Genomic DNA, 24919 nt, shown 5'->3' on the forward strand with positions numbered 1-24919 from the left:
CCTTGATAGGTGGCCAAGAAGAAATTTACACTGCATCAAAGAGATGCTGTACAAAGGACCTGGCACCAGTCCTATATGCTGTTGCTATACATAAGCAATTTGTTAGAGTTTCTAGCTGTATTTCTGGTACGAACTAAATTCAATATCACAGTTTTGTTGTTGCTATTGTTTGATTTTTTGTTATTGCTTTATTTTGTATATTTGTGTGCGTGTTATTTTAAGTAAGGTTGGGATGTCTTCCCCCACAAAAGACAGATTATCTGAAAGAACACAACATGTGGTCGTTTCTTTTGGAGGGAGGGAGTTTGGTTTTTTTTTTCAAAATAACGTAGTAGTCTTCTCCCAGTACCTAATGAATAATGATTAAGCCCCCTGATTTTGCCTACACATTAAGATCAGCTACTGAATTGGTGATTTTCCTAAGACAGATGATACAAATGCTAGTTTATGTGGGCAGCATCTTTCATCACTTTCTTTCAAATTGTATTAGGTTTGGCGAGTTTTGATATTAAAAAAAAATAAGTTGTTTTAATGTAACTAAGTTTTAGCCCTAGCATTTCATTTCCTCTATTTTCCAGTGTCTTTCTTATCAGACTTTGTGTATATACAAAGATGTATTTATATTTTGGTCAGTGCAATAATAGTATAGTAATATGCTGTTAAATGCTATGAATTTCTCCTTTGTAACATACTGATTTACTGATTCCTTATATATTTGGTTGTGATAAAAGACAGTTTCCCGTGGATGTGTGGTATTTATTTGTTTAAATCCAAATAAATTGGAATTTTAAAAAAGGGAAAAACTACAGGTCAATTTATGAAAGAGTTGACACTGTTGGGAAACTTTCCTTTAAAACAAATTATATTTAAGGACCAAATCTAATCTTAAATAAATTATTAGTTCTAATAAATAATAATATTTTTATACTTTATGAAATAGGGGCCATACAAAAATTGATATGGTTGACAGTGTTGGCCTATTTGAGGGTAAAGTACTTTGAGTTTTTACCTTTTTCTGAATTTTTCTTGAACTTGAGCTTAAAATCTAATCTCTTCTGTTCCCTTTTTCTCCTATGTAATTCTATTTCTCAAGTATCTAATAAAGGCTAGTAAGTCTTATGTTTTGAGTAAAAATTAAAATTATTTTACAAGTTCAAATAATTAAAGTGAAACTGAATCCAGAGAGGAAAATATATTTTGCATAAATCTGTTAGTTGATACTACTCTGGGAAACAAAAACCGCACCCCTTCATCTTCAAGCCCTAGACACACACTCACGTGCATGCGCACACCACACCATCTCAACCGCGTGAGACCGGAGAGTTGAGAGAAGCAACAGCACTGGGGAGCTTCTGGAACACGGGCAATATTGCATTTTGCAAACATCTGCCTCTTGAACTTGTGCATGGAAGGTATGATTAGAAATTCATGGTGCTAACTAAAGGTACTGAGGAACTGGAATCTAAGGAAAAAGGTGTGGAGGAAACTGTATCTTTCAGTTTGGGACTTAGGAAGAGTGGTCAAGAGGACACCAATAGTCCAGTTTGCTCGAGCCAGGAAAACCAGTGCTGTGATGAGATGAAAATTGAATACATTTAGAGTCATCTGATTTTACACTTGACTTTCTGTCTAAAAAGAGGGAAAGGAACAGAGGAGATGTTATCTTTGATTTTAAAAACTGTTTGTTTTTTTTTTTTTGAAAGCCTTGGTGTTTACAGTAAAAGACCTTTTTCCTTGGGGTGCCAAATTAAAATCTTATGTCATATGCTAAAAAGTATCCTTCAGACAGAGACCCTAAAACTCCCCTTCCTCAGGCGAATAACTGGAGGTTTTACTTTGACAACAAATACCCCAATGTACCAGACTCCAAAGATGTAGCAGCTGATCCCAGGAAGACAAAGAGCTCGTTAGGAAAGAAATGCTAGAGATAGCCTAGGGTGGAATTGCAGTACCACCTTTTGTCTTAACAGTTAAAGGCTAGGAGGAGTTTCAACCACTTCCCTGTAGAAATTTGGGGAACTCCAGGTTTGCCTAGGGAAAAGACCACCCAACAAAACTTTCATAATTCCATAGCCTCCTCCTTTCTTTTTCTTTTTCTTTTTTTTTTTTGCGGTACGCAGGCCTCTCACTGCTGTGGTCTCTCCCATTGCGGAGCACAGGCTCCAGATGCGGAGGCTCAGCGGCCATGGCTCATGGGCCCAGCCGCTCCGCAGCATGTGGGATCCTCCTGGACCGGGGCACGAACCCGTATCCCCTGCATCGGGGTTCGTATTCCCTGCATCGGCAGGTGGACTCTCAACCACTGCGCCACCAGGGAAGCCCCTTCTCCTTTCTTTATCTACCCTTTTCTGTCTTGAGTACGATCCTCTTCCTTTTAAGGATCAGTCGTTTCTTACATCCTGCGAAAAACAAAAGGACCCTAGAGAGAGGGAAACATAAAAAGGATGGCTTGGGGCCTTGAGTTTTCTAGCCAGTTCAACACAGGTTTAACCGAGATTTGGAGCAGCAAGAAGTCACCTTTTGACATAGTGTACCAGGGCTTTTCAGTCCTAAAGTAGTTTATAAAAGCAAGTCTAGCTAATAAATTCTTGGTGTATAGCTTGGTTCTCTGTGGTAAAGAGTGAGGTAAAAATTATTGTAATCAATAGTTCAACTATTTACTCAAATACTTTCTTTCCTTCTGGGAAATGTTAGGGTGAAGAATAGTCTTGTAGGAAGATTCTGATTCCAGGAATCCCTCTGCTGTTTTTGATAAAGAAGGATGAAGTTGCTCTTCTATGATGTAATTTGTACTAGTGGCTCTTTTCTCTGCAGCTGGGGTAGAAGGGGTTGGAGAGGGTAAGGAAACAGAGACCACGTGTGTATATATATATGTATGTGTGTGTATATATACACGTATATATGTATGGAAAATAATGGAGAAAACAAATGAAACCCCTGTAATGTATCCTAGAGTTTGATTGTAATGCAATTCTCTCCTTCAATTTCAGTAGCTCTATTAGTTTGCTGGGGCTGCTATGCAAATTAGTACAAATTAGGTGGCTTCAACAACAGAAATTTACTGTCTCACACAGTTCTGAAGGCTAGACATTTGAGATCAAGGTGTGGGCAGGATTGGTTCCTTCTGAGAGCTCTGAGGGACAATCTGCTCCATGCCTCTCTCTTGGTTTCTGGGAGCCTCACGTGTTCCTTGGCTTGCAGCTGGTGTTTTCCCCACCTTCACAGTCTCTTCTCCATTGTAGGTCACATTCACAGGTGCTGGGGGTTAGGATTGCGATATCTTTTGGTGGGATACAATTCAACTTGTAACAGTAGTACAGAGATTTTTATTTTACTTTATGCTAATACAAGTATTAAAAATATAAGAGAAATAAGATTCAAAAGGGAGAATATGAACCGAGTCTACCATTGAAATATCCCATCCTGTGTTTTAAAACTCCTAGGAAGTTAAAGGGTATGGTGTCGTTACAAAAAGCCCCATGGGAAAATGAAAAAGCTAAACTAAGACTTACTGGAAACCAAACTCATTCAAAGTAGTAATTGCTGCTTTCTGATTCAAGAGTATATAACATCTATTCCCATCACAAAAGATTGTTCAACCTACTTGCCTCTGCCTTGAGGAGGAGAGCCAGATATTGAGAAAGAAAAGCATTAGGGAGAGAGTTAATGTTATCTCTGTATCTTAGGAAAACTGGGTCCAATGCAATATGAAAGTTTTATTAAAAATCTGTTAATAATTTCAAGATGGTGACAGCAGAGCGTTACACCAAGCATGGGACCACTGTAGACATGAGCACTCTGTGACTGCATGTGGTCCACACCCATGAAGCCAGTCCTGTTTCCTGCTCTGGGGCATGGGTGTATCTGGTGGGTATAGCCTGGAATAGCAAAGTTTCAAGAACTGGGTCAACTCTACTGGAACATAGTGGCTACCTGGAGCATTGGGTTTGAATGCCTAGGAAGCTGAAACATGCACCATAATCCATTAGCAATATCCACCACGAGCATGGGATGTGTTTTCCATCCCTAGAAATGATATCTGACTTTAGGAAGGATATATTTTTAAATCTACTTTATTGATGTATAAATAACATAACAATATATCACACATTTTAAAGGTATCGTTCTCTTACCTTTGACAAACATACCTTTGTATAATCACCGACCCATTCAAGACATAAGAATATTTGCATTTCCCCAGAAAAGTTCCTCATGCCCCTTTGTTTGTAATCAATCTCTCTCTCCACCCCGAGATGACCACTGACCTATTTTTCATCACTTTGAATGATTTTGCCTGGTATAGAATATCATATAAAAACAATCATACAAGCTGTACTGTTCGGTGTGGTTTGGTCAGCATAATTGTGAGATTTATCCGTGTTGTGGCCTGAATTAGTAGTTCATTTTACGTTATTGCTTAATAGAATTTATTGTTAGAATATACCATAATTCGTCTATCCGTTCACCAGTTGTTATACATTTGGGTTATTTCTAATTTGAGGTTATTATGGATAAAGCTGGTATGAACATTTGTGCACACATCTTTTTATTAATATATGTCCCAGTTCTCATGGATTAATATCAAATAGTAGAACTGCTGGGTAAATGCATGTTTTAACTTTATAAGAAATAGTGGTTGCACCATTTTGTACTCCCACCAGTAATATGTAAATGCTCTAGGTGCTCTGTATTCTTGACAACAATAGATACTGATGGTCTTTTTAATATTAGCCATTGTAGTGGGTATGTAGTGTGGTGTTCCATTGTAGTTTGAATTCCCTGGTAACTAATAATGTGGAGAAATTTTTTCATGTGCCCATTAAGCATTTGTTGTAAAATATCTGTTCAAGTCTTTGACCTAATTTTTTAATATAGACTATGCTTTAGGCTAGTTTTCAGTTCACAGCAAAATAGAGCAGAATGTTGTCACATACGCCCTCTCCGAACACACACAGCCTCCCTCACCATCAACATTCCATACCAGTGTGGTACATTTGTTACAATCAATGAACTAACATTGTCATTATCAACCAGAATCCATAGTTTACTTTAGATTTCACTTTTGATGTTCTATGGGTTGTGCCTTGCTCTGTGGGTTTTCACAAATGTGTAATAACATGTACCCATTAAAGTATCATACAGAATAGTTCTACTGCCCTAAAAATCTGCAGTGCTCCATCTTTTCACCCCTTCCTCCCCACAAACCCCTGGCAACCGCTGATCATTTTCATGTCTCCATAGTTTTGTCCTTTTTCAGAATGTCATATAGTTGGAATCACACAGTAAGTTAAGTACCCATTTCAGAGTGACTTCTTTCACTTAGTAATAGGCATTTAAGGTCCCTCCATGTCTTTTCATGGCTTGACAGCTCATTTCTTCTTAGCACTGAGTAACATTCCATTATATGGATAGACCACAGTCTGGTATAGTTTGAAGAACATCTTGAAGATGTTCTATTGAAGAACACCTTGGTTGCTTCCACATTTTTTTTTTTACATCTTTATTAGATTATAATTGCTTTACAATGGTGTGTTAGTTTCTGCTTTATAACAAAGTGAATCAGTTATACATATGTTCCCATATCTCTTCCCTCTTGCGTCTCCCTCCCTCCCACCCTCCCTATCCCACCCCTCCAGGTGGTCACAAAGCACCGAGCTGATCTCCCTGTGCTATGCGGCTGCTTCCCACTAGCTATCTACCTTACGTTTGGTAGTGTATATATGTCCATGCTTCTCTCTCGCTTTGTCACAGCTTACCCTTCCCCCTCCCCATATCCTCAAGTCCATTTTCTAGTAGGTCTGTGTCTTTATTCCTGTCTTAACCCTAGGTTCTTCATGACATTTTTTTTTCTTAAATTCCATATATATGTGTTAGCATACGGTATTTGTCTTTCTCTTTCTGACTTACTTCACTCTGTATGACAGACTCTAGGTCTATCCACCTCATTACAAATAGCTCAATTTCATTTCTTTTTATGGCTGAGTAATATTCCATTGTATATATGTGCCACATCTTCTTTATCCATTCATCTGATGATGGACACTTAGGTTGCTTCCATCTCCTGGCTATTGTAAATAGAGCTGCAATGAACATTTTGGTACATGACTCTTTTTGAATTATGGTTTTCTCAGGGTATATGCCCACATTTTGGAAATTATGAATAAAGCTGCTATAAGCATCCATGGGCAAGTATTTTTGTGGACATAAGTTTTCAGCTCATTTGGTTTTTATTCATTTAAAAAATTAGGTTGTTTGTCTTTTTACTCAGTTTTACCTAAAAGAAATATTTAACTTGACTTGAAAACTTTTTTCTTATTAACCCTGGTAAGATAAACAGTGATTACAAAAAATCAAATTCAATGAATAACATATGTTAAAAAATTTCTCTAAAGTAACAACGAGTTTCTAATTGCAACTAACAAATTAATGATGACAGCTAGGTATACAATACTCTAGTAATAGGATCCTTTCAGACTCCTGGTGAAATGTGACAAATATTCTTTCCATACTCTACAGCTTAAAGTGTAATTTCTACTTACTAGCCTTCATAGACTCAATATAGAATTTTTAAAATGTAAAAGCTCATGCACTCCTAATAAAATTATTGCTGCACCATGGGGATCAATCAAAGTAGAGATTGGCCTTGGCATGAGAGCAGATTTTTGGAGGACCCCTGCTGTTCTAGTTTTTACCCCTCTAGATCCTGGATTATTGGTATATTATTTACCTATTTCTGTGTAATATTATAAATTATATATAATCTTATAAATGTGCAACAAATGTTTCTACATAAGAAACTATCTCAAAACCAAGTAGCTTAATAACTGTCTATTTAGCTCATAAATCTTAGAGTCAGCAATTTGGGCTAGGCTTAGCTGGATGGTTCTTCTGCTGTTAGCTGGGAGGGCACCTACGTCTTTGGTCAGTTGCCAGTCAGGCTAATCTGAGATGGCCTGAACTGAGATCATCTCAAATCCATTTGGTTTCTCATCCTCCATCAGTGTGTCTTGGACTCGTCCTTATGATTCCAGAGCATGTTTCTGGGAGAGAGAACAGATGTGCATAAGACTTGTTTAGGCCTAGGTTTATAATTTGTATAACATAATTTTTACTGCATTCTATTGCTGAAACCATGTACCAAGGTCAGCCCAAATTCGGGAAGTGAAAAAAAAGAGACTACCTCTTAATTAGAAGGACCACAAGTCATATTGCAAAGGGGTGTGGATGTAGAGAAGAAAGGGTGACCATTTTTGCGCGCAATCTACTATAATGACTAATTCAGGGGGGAAAGGGCCAGGAGAGGCTCTGAGTCAACTCAGGTTCTAGGAGGGTGTTAGGGGAGCTTGAAGCAGCAACTCTTTACCAACTTCTATGGAAATATTTCAGTATTTTAACAAGCAGTATAGCCACATGGGTAAGCACAGACCAGATATTAGCCCTGAAAAGAACATTACAATTTTGTGTTTTAAAAACTGAAAACACAATCAGGTGAATACACGCATTATGTCTACTTTCTTCATTACTTACACCCAGAGAAATCTTAACAGTTGGGCTAGTGACACCTAAACTATTTAACTTCAGTCATGGATCCTAGGAGAAAAGCACCAACCTTTTTAAGATTAATATTGTTAAAGTAAAACTATTAACATAGCTAATATTATATTATTCCAGAAAATGAAATACTGCATCTAGTTACTGTAATCTGCCTGCCACTGGAAATATGGAGCATGAGTGGGAATCATACCACTTGATCAACTTAGTTTACTTATTACTTTGTGGAAATATAAACGTTTAAACCATGATCCAACTCCTAGTTCTGTTTCTTTTAGACAACACAAAGCCATCTGTTCTCAGATAAAAAAAAAAAAAAAAAAAAAAACTTTAGTCTTGTTACTATGTTGGGTTTTTTACTCCAAAATATCATTCTTCCAGTAAGTAACATAGTAATAGAATTCTTCCAAACTGCTGCTGAAATGTGACCCATCTTCTTTCCACACTGTATAGCCTAAAGTATAATTTCTACTTACTGGCTTTTGTGGACTCAGTGCAGAATTTGTTTAATGTAAAAGCTCGTGCTCTTCTCCAAATGAAGGTATTGCTGAAGCAACTTCTCCCCTCCACAGCTCACCTGCACAGGTGTCCCTGACCATCACAATGCTAGACCTGTGTGTAGATAAAGGGAGAGCCAGGGTTGAATAGGTCAATAACTGTGTGGTAATAGAGGCCAATCAATAAGTTTCTCCTCCAGTCGCTAAACCATAATTTGTTCATAGGAATAGACACCTGAAAGTAAAGAAATGGTAACTCTCTAGTTTTTAAGTCTGAACTTTTGGTCCTCACTCACCACTTCCCACCCAGCACAGTACTCTGCATCCGGTAGTGACTAAGCAATGACAGTCAGACTGGTCATATCTACAGCCATGTCCAAAGCAGGAATCTGGCCCACCTGCACAATACAACACCACTGGTAGATTCAGGGTCTCTGAGCTCTTCCCAAATTGGAAATCATCAGATGAAGATAGTACCATGGCACAAGGAGCTAAGGGCCAAAGGGTGTCTTTATACTTTGAATTACACTCAACATACAAACCAAAGATGGCTATTAGCTTAGGGCCAGAGAAGCAGTATCTAAAATATACTTTAAATAGTTTATAAGAAATTAGGCTGCAGGCAACACACATACACACCCATACTTGCTCACGTATACACAGCAAAAGCAATGGAAAATATGAAATTATGACCCACCACACAGGCATTTCATGACGGTCTGAATGGTCAGTGATATTTCCCATGGCAAGTACAGAAAGATGAGTGAAAATATCTCAGGGCAATTGCAGTTTTTGACCTCTCTAAACGCTGTGAGTAAGCCATGTTTGCACACTGCTGCTGACCACTTTTCTCAGATGAAAGTCCCATGGTCAGCGAGGCTCACGTGAGAGGGAATCAAGAGGAACCACTTGCCCAGCACAGCTCCTGTGGTGACCTCACTTGCGGAGATGTGGCCGAGGTGAGGCAAACCCACAGAAGTGTGCAGTCCTATGTTCCAGAGTCAGAGGTCTCCCTGCAGCAGAAACTCAAAGTGAAATTTCTAGTCCCTCAGTATCTTTTCCAGGTGAAAATAGCAACAGGGACATTCCACTCCCATTAAGAATCCTGAGGTTATTTTCTTGTCTTAATCACTAACACAGGATTTCACAGTTAGGAATTTACAGTTATCATAAAGGAACTTGAAGTAGAGGGAGTGGATACTGCATATCATCACATTTACAAAAATTCTAGTGAAAACTTGTTAACTCCTTACAGTTGGGAAACAGTTTTATGGAGTGCCTGTTACGCACGCAGGGGTATGCTAGAGTCTTTGCATACATTATCTTGTTTACTATGTTTACTAGAGTCTGAGGAAGTTGGTACTATTGTCCCAGTCGTTAAATAAGAGGAAAGGAAGCTCAGGTTAAGTAATTTGCTTTGACCGTAGAGCTAATAAGTAGCAGGGTGAAGCTATCACCTGGGTGTGCATGTTGTATCTCTACTCACACTCCACTACCCCTCACTGTTCTCTGCAGGACAGTCTAAGGGTAGGGATAGGTGACTCTGAATTCATTCCACCCCATAAATGTTTCTTTTCCACTTACCGAAAGCCAGTCTCAGAAGATCATCTGAGCAACAAGAATTTTCATTCATCACTGGTGGGAGTGCAAATGGTACAGCCACTTTGAAGACAGTTTGCCAGTTTCTTACAGAATGGAACATACTCACACCATATGAGTCAACATTTGGACCTCTTGGTATTCACCCAAATAAGTTGAAGACTTAGGTCCACGCAAAAACCTGTGCATAGGTGCCTATAGCAGCTTTCTTCATAGTTGCCCAAATGTGGAAGCAATGAAGATGCCTTTCAGTAGGTGAATAGATAAACTGTGGTACATCCAGGCAATGGAATATTATTCAGCATTAAAAAGAAATGAGTTCTCAAGCAATGAAAAGACATGAAGGAAACTTAAATGCACAATGTTAAGTGAAAGATAGTCTGAAAAGGCTACATATTTTATGATTCCAACTATATGACATTCTGGAAAAAAGTAAAACTATAGAGACAAGAAAATGACTAGTGGCCGTCTGGCTTTGGCACATGGGGAGTGGGGAATGGGGGAGGGGGAATGAAGCAGGTGAAGCACTAGAGATTTTTAAGGCAGTGAAACTCTCTGTATGATTCCGTGACATTATATATTGTCAAAGCATATGAAATGTACAACCAGAAGAGTGAATCCTAAGGTGAACCATGGACTTAAATTAATAATTTAAGTATCAATATTTTCTTGTCAATTGCAACAAATATACCATGCTACCAATAGTAGGGGAGACTGGGGAGGGGGGAGGTTGTGGCTGGCAGGAGGAACTATGTACCTTCCAGTTTTTTATAAACCTAAAACTGCTCAAAAACAAATTTTATTAATTCCAAAAAAAAGTGGACTCTCAACCACTGCACCACCAGGAAAGCCCTACAAGTATTTCTTAAAGGCCTCTTATGTGTCAGAATCTGTTGTTAATGGCAGAGAGTCCTGATTATGTCACTGCTCCCAAGTACTTAAAATATAATTGGGAAGATCATGTACACCCATCAAACCGTCAAGTAATAACCCAAGGATTCACACAGTTAAGTGCACAGATGAACGGAATAGATGGAAAATGCTATGACCTTTCAGAGAAGAAAACATTCAGCACGTGGTTAAGAAGGTAAATTTAACTCTCCGCTTAATACTGACTCAAGGAGGAAAGGGGGATGGAGGCTATGCCTGGCTGTGGATAAAGAGAGAGGAGATGAAGAAGAATCATTGTCAGTGGGAGGAGAAACCCCAGCAGTGGGAGTTCATAGAATCTGAGTCAGAGAAACGAAGGTCTGAGTGTGGAGTTTCCAGTGGGAAGTGGTATTTGGGGGCATGGGTATCTTCCTAATCATCATGTTTCTGAACCCCACCTGACTGAAGCTGCCCCTGTCATTCTAGTATGTTCCTGGGCAGAGTCTCCAGTTGACGAAAATAAAAACTAGAACCTTCATAGTCATCGCTTCTGGGAACACCAGCCTGGCTCACTAACCCAGGTGTTGCCTGTTGCAGCTAAGGATGAGTGGCATGAAGGGAGCACTGCATATACTTGCATCTCGGTGTGTCCCTTTGGTCCTCAAACCCCACCTCATGCTCACCCTCCTGAGAAGCCACACAGAAAGAGAGGCAAAGAGAGGGGGACGGAGTAAACACTTGAGTGAGACTTTGGGTGGAACTGTTTATCTACTCTCTCCAACAAAAAACAATCACAGAGCTTCCCTGGTGGCGCAGTGGTTGAGAGTCCGCCTGTTGATGCAGGGGACACGGGTTCGTGCCCCGGTCCGGGAAGATCCCACATGCTGCGGAGCGGCTGGGTCCGTGAGCCACAATTACTGAGCCTGCGAGTCCAGAGCCTGTGCTCCGCAATGGGAGAAGCCACAACAGTTAGAGGCCCACGTACCGCAAAAAAAAAAAAAAAAAAAAAAAAAAAAAAAAAAATTAAAAAAAAAAAATCACAAACAAGTTCTTTTTAATACTGGTCTAGACCAGGTTTTGCAACATTGCAGCTTGCCGATTGCAGTGATAACTGCCTGAGAACAATTAAGCAGACACCAAACATTTCTATCAGGGGAATCTTTTGTCCTAGTCATAAACAGCCATGAGGTTACTTCTTTCTGGAAAAACCTCTTTGGCTGGTTCCATCCCACCTAAGGCGCTAACTTGGTTTGTTCCCACACATTCTGGGTGCGTGAAGCAGCGTGAGCCAGAAGTGGTCCCTCGGATCTCTGAAGGTCCGCAGAGGGGCGTTTTGCAGCTGGCTGCTGTGGTAACTGCGTCCGGTCACTGATTAAAGGCGGTAGCTATGACTCAGCCTGCAAGGCACGGCACCCATCACTCATGATCTGAATTTGCCTTCTGGAAATCCTCTTTTTCCCCAGCTTGGCTATTTGCAGATTGACTCTCTAAATAGCCTTTCTCAGGGGAAGCAATTTCTTCTTAATCTTTAGATCAAAGCACAAATCTGAAAGAGGTCTTATTTTTGAAATCACTAATTTCATATCCTGAATGATCCCTTTATCCACAACAACCCACAATAGTTGTCCAACTGCTCAGCATCTTTCTTTCTGGCTCTTCCATGGTGGATGTATTCATTTAGGAAGGCTTCCTTCAGGCTGGGTCTTCTTGCCCTTCTCTCCTTGCATTCCCATCATCACACCTTAGAATGGTAAGGCTTGCTGTCAGTAAAAGCACTCCCTGTTCCCCCGCATGGCTGAGTCAGTGCAGCCCTGAGAGGAAGCTTGAAGGAGGCTGTTAAAATCTATTCATAGATGAAAGCCACGTTCCTGCCACAGTGAGAGGTTGCTAATGACGCATGTATACAACGGGAGTGACTTAGGAGGAGGGGGAAGCTGGAGGGGGCGGGGGGAGAGCAGAAAGGCCGTGGACATAGGATCCAAGAACCACGGCAAAGCTTGATGTGGGCTCTGTCACCTTTTGGTAAGGACAGAATTCTAAGGATACACATTGCTAGCACTAGCTGCTCTGACACAGATTCCATGTCCTTTGTCAGATTTCTCATGCGGAGCGGTGCCCCCGTATATTTTATACACACACACACACACACACACACACACACAAATACCACTGAACTGCTCAGCTCCATGACAGCTGCGAGATTTCTGACCAGCTACTGAGGACTCCTGTAAGCATGTGCGGATAAAGGAGAGAGGAGGGCACGGAAGGTGGAGAGGGGAAGACAGTCCTTCATCCTTCATCCATTCAGTTGGGATACACTATGTACCAGACTCTGTTCTAGGTGTGAAGAGGTAAATAACACAGTCTGTGTCCCGAAAGAGATTGTAGCATATTAGAATTTAGAGAGTTGTTCAAGATACATTAAAAAACAAAACAAAACAAAAAAACCCTCAGAATGTTACTGCTGATACATGGAAAAAAGATCAGGGCTTCCCTGGTGGCGCCTGGAAGAGTCCGCCTGCCGATGCAGGGGACACGGGTTCGTGCCCCGGTCCGGGAAGATCCCATATACCGTGGAGCGGCTGGGCCCGTGAGCCATGACCGCTGGGCCTGCGCGTCCGGAGCCTGTGCTCCGCAATGGGAGAGGCTACAACAGTGAGAGTCCCGCATACCACAAAAAAAACCAACCAAACAAACAAACAAAAAACCCAAAAAAGATCAAAAACTTTAGGGCTGTTTGCCACATAAGACTAACATCTTGAATAACGCAATATGCAGGAAAATAGTCCATGGAGTTCATGGAAAGGCAGATTCTGTATTATGCCATCCATCATCAACCATTTATTCAGAGCCTACTACTGCCAGCAGTTATGTTAGCTGCTGGTATGTAACAGATGCCAAGTGTCTCTTGCCCCCTCTTCAGAATCTCTGAGAGCACTGGAAGCACCTGTGAGGATATGGAGACCATTGTGGTCTGAGTAGATGAGTTTGCTACACAGAAAAGTCCTGTTTCCTCAAAAGTGACAGATGATGAGTTTCCTTAACTGGGATCCTATAAGCCATGCCAGGAAAACATACCAAGGACTCGGGAAGGCAAAGTAGCAGAAGGCCCACTGACCTTGATCGAGTCGGGTTTTGGTCATAGCTCCATCACGATTAGGATTCATTCAGGGCACTCATTCTCCTCGTCTGGAGATTAGACTTGATAACCTCTAATATCTCTATCCAATTCAAAAGTTATGATTTTATACTAAGTTAAGATTCCTAATTCCCCAATTTAGTAACTCTTTAATACACTATTGAAAGGTAATATAATCCTCACCTGGCACTTTTCCGTGATATTGGCAGCCTCTTCTTCAACTCCCATCACAGTCCTGACTCCACTCCCTTCCTCAAGCCCATTTTTCTAGTATGTCAGGGTTCTGCTGAGGGAGTAGCCCTCTCTTAACTCATGTTAAAGCTTGAAAAAGGAAGATAGTGTGGGATAGTGGCGGAAGTGCCAACTGTAGAACAAGGCCTCGATCCTTCCAACTTTCTCTGTGATTTTGAGAAAGTCAGTTCACTTCTGTGGGCCTCCGTTTCCCTATCTGTGATTTCCCCCACCTACATCCTATACACACATGCCAGTCTGTGTTAGAAACACATGTATCATGAGCAAGAGATAAATCTGCCAGGTTTGGGGATTATTGGCTAAAAATGCCTCCTCTATCTCAATAAATATGAGGTTCAGAAAGATAGCTCAGGGGGGTTAATTCAAATGCAGATTCTAATCCCCATGTTGACTGAATTAGAATTTCAGGGGATAGGGAATTGGCATCATAATTTTAAAAGCTTAGTCAGTAAATCTGATGCACACCAAAAATTAAAAACTTCTGCAGATAGGCATTTGCCTTCATTGATTATATTGGCAGCAATTAACAGTGCCTCTGAATCTTCTCAGGACACTCACAGAAAATGACACCAGTTATGTGACTCGCTGGGGCCAACAGAGAAAGCTGCTGTTCCTAGAAGCTGTATGGGGTAAGGACATAGGAGGGCGTGGCTCCTGTGCCCCAGGCCCTGCCTGTCCCCCAAACTGACGCCCTGACCGTTTCAGACCACCCTTCACGCATTTTCAGGGTGTGCAGAGGCATACGGGTTGGGAAGCCCTGGTGTCACACTGGCGGTGTAGCCAGGGCACGGTGTGGAGGGGATGGGACACAGGAAAATGTGCCAAGTCTCACCCTGGCAGGACTCTGGGAGAGAGCGGACTGGAGGCCAGAGTGGGGGATTCTGCCACATGTGGAAACCGCATCCAGACCCACAGAGCTGGATGGAAAGAGTAAAATAACAAAGTGGGCTGGGTAGACTAGGGTTTAATAAAAACTCTAAAAGCATCACCAACTATAATTCTGCATATTTCTAGCCCCAGTTATATGCCCATTTTATGGGAGGACCCTGTGCCAGTGAGCTGAGAAGCAGCTTCATCCAACCCACAAACACCTACCCTGTGCCAAACACCCTCTTCAGAAACAAAGCAGGATGTTCACACAGGGCAGGAAGTATTCCCACAGGCTTCCTGCATCGCCTGGGGGTTTCTACAGGCCCTATCTTGGCCCAAGGGCCTGCTTTTCAGCAATGGCACCTTCCCTCTTTCCTTCACATTATCTGCTTGTCCAAGTCTGAGCTTGGCCAATTCACCTACAGCAGTCGTATCTGAGGGGCAGCCCACGAATGAGCTCATCATTGCAGTTTCCACAGATTCCAGGAGGGCTTTTGTCTGTTCTTTTGCAACCACATGAACATAAAGTGCATGAATGTCTGAAAAATATGTTTGGGTGCATCTGTGCCCCTCTGGGCAAGGCACAGATTTGGGACACTTTATACTAGAAGATGCTCTGATCTAAGAAATGATATGTTTCTGCATGGCTAAAAAATGCATTATCTGTGTGCACTGAAGAGCCCTTTTTAATCCTTAATTATTATCATTAAACACAAGTGTAAGTGCTCTGGAATTTCATACCAGGATGGGATCTGTGAACTAGCACTTCAATTTCCCTGAAGGGTTGACTGAGGGCAGCAGGGAGCAGGCCCACTGAGACTTGGGCATAACCACAGAGCACTCCTTTGAGAGAAATTATTTGAAATTATTTTAGCACCAACTGGTTGGATATTGAAACTTTGTAAACCCTCTGGTTGCAGGCATTGGTGTTCTTCTGGTTCCATAGGTTTAGCTAGGTGACTCGTTGACCGAGGTTACCATAGTCATCCTTGCAAAACCACTAAAGGGAATTCCCCAAATTTTCCTAACCTACCGGGCATCCTTTAAAGGCATAAAATAAAAGCTGTTGAAATAGGTTCTTTGACTTCTTGTATAATCACTTCACTCATGCAATAAACCAAAGCTGGGGCTGTTTGCATTGCTTATGGCACTATTCTGCTTCAAGTCCATGTTTTTGCCGAACCTGCCATGCCATCCTTGCATTGGACTCCTGCTTTAGGCTTAAGTCTGTGCTAGATGCTGTGGGAGTTTCAGAAAAATAGAGTCCCTACCATGGAGGAGCTTATAGCCTAAGAGCAAAACAAACATTGTCTGGAGCAGTATAGGAAAAGGATCAGAGGCACCAGATTCGTGTCAGGCAGATTGGGTTCAAATTCCTGTTCCCCCACTTTCAGGTTGTCTGAACCTGGGTGCCAGATGTTACCTCCTGAGTTTCTATTTTCTCCACCACAAACTGAGGATAATAATAACTACCTTGAAGGGTAGTTATGAGAATTGAAGTAGTGCTCAAAATGCATTTAGAGCAGAGCCTGATTCCATAGTGGGGGCTCACTACATGGGAGCAAAGATGATGACAATGAAACAACAGTAAACAATAGAGTACTTAGAAGCAAAATAATAAAATATAGACTATAGACTGATAGGAATTTGGAAAAGGGAGAGCCCGTTGGGGTTGAAGCAATCAAAAATGTTTTATGGCGGGCTTCCCTGGTGGCGCAGTGGTTGAGAGTCCGCCTGCCGATGCAGGGGACATGGGTTCGTGCCCCGGTCCGGGAAGATCCCACATGCCGTGGAGCAGCTGGGCCCGTGAGCCATGGCCGCTGAGCCTGCGCTTCCGGAGCCTGTGCTCCGCAACGGGAGAGGCCACGACAGTGAGAGGCCCGCGTACCACAAAAAAAAAAAAAAAAAAAATGTTTTATGGCGGGCTGCCCTGGTGGCGCAGTGGTTGAGAGTCCGCCTGTCGATGCAGGGGACGTGGGTTCGTGCCCTGGTCCGGGATGATCCCACGTGCCGCGGAGTGGCTGGGCCCGTGAGCCATGGCTGCTGAGCCTGCGCATCTGGAGCCTGTGCTCCGCAGCCTGCGCTCCGCAGTGGGAGAGGCCGCAGCAGTGAGAGGCCCGCGTACCGCAAAAAAAAAAAAAAAAAATGTTTTATGGTAAAGATGGACCAAAGTTGAGCCTGAAAGGATATGTAGAATTCAGATGGGAGAGGTTAAAAGAGTTGACACTCCGACTGAGCAAAACAACTATAGCTAATAAAGGCTTTCAAAGTGGTCAGCATGACATGTTGTGGTATTCCAGTCAAGGCTTCCAATTTCAATATATGACTTTGTCGTGTGATTAAGGCAATCCAGATAGCTCCCAAGAATATGTGCCATTGGAGAGGCATCCAGACTTAATTTCCCAGTGGCCTCTCCTAATTGTTTGATTCTATTATGTTTCCAGGGGTAACACCCTCTGATATTGCAAGCAGTACACTTTAAAATTGAAGGATACAGACGGGATTAAGTTTGCTAATCCACTGACTTTAAACTAGGGAGATTCTCATGGGTTATCTAGGTGGGCCCGATGTAATTACAAAAGTTCTTACGTATGAAAGACGGAGGCAGAAGAGGAGGTCAGAGTGTTGTAATGTGAGAAAGACTCAACTCACCATGGCTGACTTTAAAGATGGAGGAAGGGACCCATGTGCCAAGTGATGGGGATGGATTCTAGAAGGATTTTAGAAGCTAGAAAAGGCAAGAAAACTGATCCTCTCCTACAGTCTCCAGAAAGAAGGCTGACAACATTGTGATTTTAGCCTAATGAGACCCTGCTGGACAGCTGGCCTCCAGAACTTTAAAATAAGAAATTTGCGTTGTTTTAAGCTACCAAATTTTGGTAATTTGTTACAGCAGTGATAGAAAATTAATACATCAGGGAAAGGTTATTGATGCAGATAGTACAAATCTTCATTGCATGTTTAAATTTCAGCTACCATATTTAAATTTCTAAGAGCTCTTTCTCATACCAAGAAGTTTTTTGTTTCAAACCATCCTATTCTTGCTTTATCTGTATAATAAAAACCAGACAAAGGGAATACTATCTTTAATTTATTTTAAACAAAATAACCCTCAATCTAGAATTCTATATGCAGTTAAAATACCTTTCAGCATTCAGGGCGAAGCAAACATTTTTGGCAGATACTGGTGGTGTTTACCATTCACAGACCCTGTAAAGTTTAATGAGAATTACTAATAGATATACTTTTTTTTTTTTTTTGCAGTACACGGGCCTCTCACTGCTGTGGTCTCTCCCATTGCGGAGCACAGGCTCCGGACGCGTAGGCTCAGCGGCCATGGCTCACAGGCCCAGCCGCTCCACCGCATGTGGGATCTTCCCGCACCGCGGCACGAACCCGTGTCCCCTGCATCGGCAGGCGGACTCTCAACCACTGCGCCACCAGGGAAGCCCATAGATATACTTTTGAATGAAGGAAATTGAGCACAGAAGCAAATAATGAAGTGCAAATAATAATGGTAATTTTTTTTTAATGGTCAACATGTGGAAAAATCAAAATAATCATTAATTGTTTAAAACCACAAAAATAGTAACAACTAACTTTGGAGGTATAGCTAGAAAGTGGTATGGAAATAGTGGACAACAATATCATGTAATTCAGAAGATAAGTGGTTAAAGCTTTCTAAAATCTCTTACATTATTTGGGAGGAGGGTAGAAGTGTTGATTAGTTTGAGACTAAGTCAAGTATTCATATTAAAATGTGCAGGTAATACTTAAAGGAATAGAACATTACAGTAGTGACAGATCTTCCAATAGTTTTCTGCATCCACCCCTGCTTCAAATGTGCGGTAGTTATTAGACATGCCACTAGGTCTTGTTACTTAATGTATAATAAAGAAATTCATATATTACTGTATTGTTTTTTAAAAATTCTTGATAACTAAATTTCTATACAGTTGGCTTCCTTTGTAATCCTATGTAGATTATTTTATGCATTTAAAAACATCTTTCTGAGAAGAGGTCCATAGGCTTCCTCAGACTATATAGTGCAATTCATGGCACAAAAAGTTACAGAACACTTACATGAGAGCCTCTCATTAGCCTTTTTCATCCAAGCTGCTATCAGAAAAGTAGGGATTCTTTCTTTTTTGCCTTATAAAATTGTAAAGCTTCAATGGCTTAAATCCACATTCACAGAGACTGGCTACTAAAAGAAATAAGAGAGGACTCTTCATATAAGCGATATCACACGATATTTTTTACATATATATATATATATAAAACTGACTCACTTTGCTGTACTGCAGAAAGTAACACAGCATTGTAAATCAAGTATCTTCCAACTAAAAAAAATAAGAAAGGATTTCTCTGGTCAGATTGAGATATCTGCCATGAGCCGTAAGCATAATTAGGCTAATGCTTCTCTTTTTGTCAAATGGAGAAAATCATAACCATATTGTGTCAGAAAATTCAGAGCACACAGTCTTAAAACCTGTTTTTTTTTCTCATCTTATCCAAGATTATATTATCACATAGAGAACTTTAGGGTAATGATTGTAAATGATTTAAAATATGGGCTTTAGATTAAATAGATGAGGACTTGAATCCTGAACTCACTACTTACTAGTTCTGGATGGTTGGGAAGTTATTTTTCAATTCTATCAATGCTCAGTTTTCTCATCTTTAAAATAGTGATAATAAAAATTGCATCACAATTTTGTTGGGCAAATTAAAGGACACTGTATATGTAAAGCATGCAGCACATTACTTGGCTCATAAATATTATTACGTGTATTCATGCAAATTTTGCATTCAAACTAAATAGATATGCAACAAGCTAGTCATGCGTATCTGGGAATAAGTGACCTAACACTAGGCGAATCACAACTAAATAACATTGAGACATTATCCTCCCATTTTTGTTTATTTTCTTCTATTCCTCTGATGGAGTTTAAGTCCTACTAGTGGATTGATATATGAACATCTTAACTTCTGTTTCTGGTTGGTTTTATCATGTTGAATAATGGAGGTTATTTATCTAGTCAATAGAAATGAAGTTGTAAACGTGTTTCTACTTTACCACTCCACTACCTCCATCACCTTGATAGAGTGCTGAAAGCTTCTTCTGAAATGATTTACTTGGTTTTAGGCAGTTTGATAGACACCGGAAACACACTCATTTTCATTTCAAGTTCAGAGGAAATTGTGTCTCTGCTTTGATCCTTTTTTGACTTCATAGATTTAGACAGCTGCTAGGTTAGCCTTTTTATGGTGCAGATGAAGAAGCTAGGACCATGTCAAGCACAGCTTAATTAGCTTTACATATGTTGTCACAAACAATACATTCAATTCAGTAAGACATGAAACCTGGTGGTCTGCCCCCAAAACAATAAAAAAGCCTCTTTATTTAAAAAAATTTTTTTTAAACATCTTTATTGGAGTATAATTGCTTTGCAATAGTGTGTTAGTTTCTACTTTATAACAAAGTGAATCAGCTATACATATACATATATCCCCATATCCCCTCCCTCTTTCATGTCCCTCCCACCCTCCTTATCCCACCCCTCTAGGTGGTCACAAAGCACGAGCTGATCTCCCTGTGCTATGCGGCTGCTTCCCACTAGCTATCGATTTTACATTAGATAGTGTATATATGTCCATGCCACTCTCTCACTTCGTCCCAGCTTACACTTCCCCCTCCCCGTGTCCTCAAATCCATTCTCTATGTCTGCATAAAAAGCCTTCTTTAGATCTACCTTTCATGAAGTAGGCATTAAGGAATAATTTCAAGAGGAGTCTCCAAGTAGACAATGACCATTAGTTTAATAGAAAATTGTACTATCTGCCAGTGATGGACATTAATAACCTTAAAGTTGGAATGATCCTGACAGAAGGTAGAACAACTCCTATTTTTTTTAATGAAGAACAGGATTTATTTGATCAAGAAAGAAGAAATCATGTGTTCCCCCTACTTCATACTTTTCCTCAAAGTTATTTTCCATTTGATGTCAATTGTGATACTCTATTAATTAAATTTCTACTCAAAGACAATTACCAGATGCTATCGTTTTCTGATGAGCTCTCAGTAACAGGAGAACCAGACAGTCGTGAGATTCTGGTCCTTTATTGGTTGGGGCTGTCAGTAGAAGGGAAGTGCAGTATTTACTATTTAAAGTATTTATGTTTGAAAACGTACCTCATATTTCTTAATGAAAAATGACAATAAGCCGTAATAAATACTGACATAGATAAACGAGAGAGGTTGCAGAATTATTTTAAGAGCTCAGTGCTTAAGACAAAAAGACATGCCAATAGACACCTCAAAGTCCTTTTTCTTTTGAGCATCTGTGATTTAGTAAATAAATGCCAGAGAAAAAGCGTTGCAGCTTAATACATACAGCAAAGGCGTTAGCATCTTACTTAGGCTTCCTCCTGTCACCTGATACACTATGCAAAAGCCAGATAAATATTATCCTGTAGTTGTAGAAACAAGAATGAACAGCATGCTTGGGATATCACTTCATAGTCCTCATGGGGATATTGTGTCACCATTGCACCACCTCTCAATCATTTTTTCCTTCTGAATCATTTCAATTCAATTTATGAAAATCACACATGCGTGCAATCTGAAGCAGTGTGCAGCTTTTCACTGTTAAAGCCTTTCCTTGGCAGGGGAGAGACAGCTGCTGATAGTGGCTTTCCAGACAGCTATTCAGCAGCCTTCAACAGCAGGAGGAAATCAAGTTGAGGAACTAAGTGAGACCAATGACTTCAAGCATAGAAATTGAAAGGAATTCAGCAGAGTGATAAGACGCTAACTCTGGGCAGCAATGGAAGTCCATGGGCTGCATTTGATTCTAAGCAGGACTGGTGATTCTGAAGAACACTGAAGAGCAATCTATTGCAGCTGACCTCAGTAAATCCTCTTTCATTTATTTAATTCCCCACGTCTCACAAAGCTGAATTCTTACTCTATTGAAAACTGAGAAAATTCGTAATTCAAAGACTGGCCACAGAAAAGGAGATGCACTGCAGTTAGAGGCACCATTATGGTGAGTGGTAGTAGCAATCAACAGAAGGCAAATATAGAATGTCATGCTCTATGGAGAAATTAGTTCCCTAGTAGCTCATTTCTTGATGTTTTCTATGCATCTTCTGCACCATAGTGACTTTAGGCTAGTAAAGGGATCCTTGGTCTTATTCCTCGCTGAGGAGCCCCGGCTATGGAGGCAACTGGCTTCCATCCCAGATTAAACTTGAATAAACTCTCAAAGCCTTAGTTTTCTCATCTGTAAAAGGAGGATAATAAGGTTATATCTATTTCATTAACTAATCCCCTGGAAGGTGCTTAACACCGTACTGTGTCATTTATAAACATTCAATATATGTTTACTATTACTATAAGTGCTGCTTTGGTGGTGATTATGCCATGCAAAGGAGCAGTAAGAATCAATAATATTTTAGCAGCTATTATGTTTCAGACAGTGAGCTAAGAATTTTACATGCATTGTGTTAGCTCCCTTCAGAACTCATGGCAAAACACAGCAAAATCTGTGTTGAGGGGCTGAGATCTGAGAAAGTCGATCTCCTGCAATTGGTTAGATGCAGTTAATAACCAATGAAATGTGGAAAACTTGCCCATTTTAGAATTACTTTAGGAGCCCATAAAAGGAAAGCTGTTAGAGATGCAACTCTTCCTACCAGGGACCAAGAATAGAATAGGACTACTCAAAAAGGCACAGTTTCATCTTAGAGTTTCAAAAAACAGCAACTTTTAAATGTAAAATATCAGATTAAGGCATTTTAAATCAGAGAAAAGCCAACTTTGAAAGTTGTAGGTTTATCAACAGATCTTGGATTTCTGAAGAATTGCTAGACCAGATGATGAAACTCATTAATAATCAGTTTCTCAAACACATGGGTGTTCATAAAGCACAAAAGGAAAAGTACATGCAGCTCAGCTGAATCTCATTCTTCCTCTGTTCAAGGCATCGTAGCAGTATATAAGCACACAATCAAGACTCAATCTAAGTCAGAGTTAAAAGTCTCTCAGATGCACGTTGGAAAGGTGCTGACCTTTTTTTTTTTTAATGTTGTTTAAATATTGTTATAAGAAAAAGGGGGAAAGAAATGAGAAAAATACTGCCTTGACAAGATTTTTCCATATAGCCCATAAATTATAGGGTTTTATTAGGGGTAACAGATTCCATTTTTTAATGTCAATATCAGTGAGAGACATGTGTCAGTTTTTGCACCTTATTGGTCATTACTTCTTTAGAAAAGATGTTAATATAATTGTGAAAACAGATAGAACTAAGAAAACGGGAAAGTTGAAACCTTTAGGGAAGGTAAAATTGGGTTGGGTTCATCTGTGAGGAGTGAAAATGTTATATAGGGGAATTGAGAGTCTAGAAACTGTACAAAGATAACTTTATAGGAGGTAGGGAAAAGTTTCATGAAAACAAACAAAGGAGTTAAAAGGAGCCAAAAAGAAATGTATCAACTTGCAAATTCTATGTAACAATAATGCTAGTAACCAGGTAAGTTCCTTGCAAAACTACTTTTTGGGTAAGCAGATCCCTAATGATGTGATCTATCATGTGAGTAAGAAACAAATTCAAGTTGAAGCTAAATGTAAGTAGCTTCTGGGCATTCCTTCACCTGCCTGCCCCTTGCTCCAGGGAGCAGGGCTAATGCCACTGGTAGAGGGGGTTTAGGTGGCGTTACTCAATGGTTTCTAGTCAGGGTTCCCGGAGGTAGACTGAGATTGGCATACACAAGAAATTGTGAGAAGCTGCTAGTTGAGATATTACTGATTCTTTATTTTTAAAGTGAAGAACATAGATAACATATTAAGTTAACGTGATTGTACAAGATTCAAATAATACAAAAATATGCAGTATATGTTCCTCACCTCCTACCTCAAACTTAATCCCTTTCCTGAACATACGTGCGAGTTCACAGCTTCGTGTTTTCCTTTTTGATTCCTGGGATTTAGGTAAGGCTTTTCCCACCCAAAGAAAAATAAATTCTCTTATACTGTCTTCTAAAACTTTTATAATTTTATTTGTAAACCTAGGTTTTAATCCATACATGATATATTTTTACATATGGTGTGAGGGAGAACTTTCTTTTTGAACAATCGATAGCCAATTGTTCCAACATAAGTTATAGAATGGTCTGTCTTTTCTCCAATGACGAGAAAGGCCACTTTGATCATTGAAGTAATAATCATAGTTGGGCCTGTTATTGGACTTTATTTTGTTCTCTTGGCCTACTTACCTATTTATGTGCCCTTACCTACGACTCATAGTTATTATAATTTTATCATATGTTTTCCCTCTGTAAGGCAAGTTCCCTTAGTTGCTACTTTTTAGGGGAAACACATATTCTTGTATACCTCTATCAGATGAAATCAAGAAGCACCTTCAAGTTTTATTTTCTAAAAACTCCCATGGAGTTTTTATTAATTTTTTAGATTACTCGTGGTAAATCTGATATTTTATGATTGCTTATTCTCATCAAGTAATGTGGATTCTCCCCAGTACATTCAAGCCTAATTTTTATGCTCTTAAGTGTTATAGATTTTATTGAGTAAAATTTTTTTATTTTTTCTTACCAGACTGCAGTAGGTTTAATAGTGGCCCCAAAAGATATGTCCAAGTTGTAACCCCCGGAACATGCAAAGGTGACCTTCTTTGGAAAAAAAGATCTTTGCACATGTAACTGTGGATCTTGAGATGAGACCACCTTGGATTTAGGGTGGGCCCTACATCCTCCTTATAAAAAGAGGGGAGAAGACCACGTGAAGACAGAGGCAGAGATTCAAGTCCTGCGAGCCACAAGCCAACGACACCAAGCGGCACCAGCAGCCACTAGAAGCAGGGAACGGATTCTCCCTCAGAGCCTCCACACTTCTGGCTTCCAGCACCGTGAACGTAAGTTTATGCTGCTGCAAGCCACCATTTGTGGCGATTTGTTACAGAGGCCCTAGGACACAAATGCACCAAGCAATAGGTGTTTTCCCACAAGCTTCCTTATACTGTCACGGTATCAGAAACTCAACAGGTTGGAGCTTCTGTCAGAGCTGAGAGAGCAGCTCTCCTGGGGGGAGGGGAACAAATCCCCTAGAACCATCCCA

The 24919-nt window shown here is 40.4% G+C and overlaps 1 long non-coding RNA gene across 1 annotated transcript in view; it reads right to left on the reverse strand.

Annotated features, from left to right (window-relative positions):
* The window catches only part of LOC125963992 (uncharacterized), a 449192-nt gene that overhangs the window by 128611 nt on the left and 295662 nt on the right, over positions 1–24919 (reverse strand). The gene's annotated exons all lie outside the window — the stretch shown is intronic.

This window comes from Orcinus orca, chromosome 3, assembly GCF_937001465.1.
Source record: "Orcinus orca chromosome 3, mOrcOrc1.1, whole genome shotgun sequence".
In the NCBI taxonomy this organism is placed as follows: Eukaryota; Metazoa; Chordata; class Mammalia; order Artiodactyla; family Delphinidae; genus Orcinus; species Orcinus orca.